Source organism: Cynara cardunculus (genome assembly GCF_001531365.2).
Source record: "Cynara cardunculus var. scolymus isolate 2C chromosome LG 2, CcrdV1, whole genome shotgun sequence".
NCBI classification, from domain to species: domain Eukaryota; kingdom Viridiplantae; phylum Streptophyta; class Magnoliopsida; order Asterales; family Asteraceae; genus Cynara; species Cynara cardunculus.
In genome coordinates this window covers 24,108,453-24,109,720 of record NC_037529.1, presented here as the reverse complement: position 1 = coordinate 24,109,720, position 1,268 = coordinate 24,108,453, and the positions used below count along the sequence as shown (strand labels likewise).

Genomic DNA, 1,268 nt, shown 5'->3' with positions numbered 1-1,268 from the left:
TAGATTGGCCTTGTTGAAAATTTGACTGTCCTTGTGGTTGAAAATTGGACTGTCCTTGTGGTTGGAAATTGGACTGTCCTTGAGGCTTTTGCATTGGTGGATTAAGAGCTGGACTATGCCACGAAAAATTTGGATGATTACGCCATCCCAGATTATAAGTTTGCGAAAATGGCCCAGTCTTGTTGACATAATTTACATGCTCCGGATTTCCAAGACATTGCTCAAAAGCATGACCTTCACCACAATACATGCATTGGACTGATTGAACATTGGAATTAAAGGTATTGGCATCAGATTGCACATGTGGGCTAGATGTTAAATTTGAAATTAGCTTAGTGATCTGAGCTGTTAATGCCGAGACAGCATCTACCTCATTTATTCCAGCTGTTTTCTTCAGTGGCATTGCACGTGGGTTAGACCATTGTCCATTATTATTGGAAATCTTTTCAAGTATGTCAAAACCTTCGTTATAGGTACAAGCTGTGAAAGCTCCGCCTGCAGTAGCGTCGAGCATTTGTCTAGAAACGATATTTAAACCGTTGTAAATTGTCTCTAGCTGTATGCAGTACGAAATGCCATGATGAGGGCATTTTCTCAGCAGCTCTTTATACCTTTCCCATGCATCAGGAACTGCTTCATCATCCAKTTGYCTAAAAGTACAGATTTCATTTCTGGATTTGGCATTCCTCGTGGGTGGAAAATACTTTTTCAAAAACTTTTCTGCCATTTCATTCCACGTAGTCACAGAGTCTGGTTGCAAAGAATTGTACCATGCTCTTGCTCGATCCCTTAATGAGAATGGAAAAAGTTTTAGTCTCAGAGCATCGTCTGAAACACCAGGGATGAGAAAAGAGTATGTGATTTCCATAAAAGAACGCAGATGAGAATGAGGATCTTCAGAAGATAAACCAGCGTACTGGCCATTTGTTTGAAGCATTTGAAACATCAATGGTTTAAGTGAAAAATGGGTGGCAGCAATGGTAGGCTTACGTATCCCTATGTGCAGTTGAGTTAAATTAGGACTAGCGTATGCCATATTGCCACCATTTTTAGCATTTGCAAGACGAAAGATGTTTTGAGCCTCATCCTCATATGGAATATTTGGTTCATCTCTAATTCTACCTTCTCTGTCAATAATCACATTTTCAGCCATCGTTTCAGAGTTTAAAGCTCGAAGAGCTCTTTGCACTCTTCTTCGTTGTCTAAAAGTTTGCTCAATATCCGGATCAAGTGGAAAAAATTCACCGTGCGACAGCCTTGGCATGCAC

General features: G+C 40.4%; 1 non-coding gene across 1 annotated transcript; it reads left to right on the top strand.

Moving 5' to 3' along the window:
* Positions 1–572: 572 nt before the first annotated feature.
* LOC112508374 lies at positions 573–679 on the top strand. Its single transcript, XR_003068747.1, has one exon. It is a non-coding gene; the product is annotated as a small nucleolar RNA R71 (small nucleolar RNA).
* Positions 680–1,268: the final 589 nt, after the last annotated feature.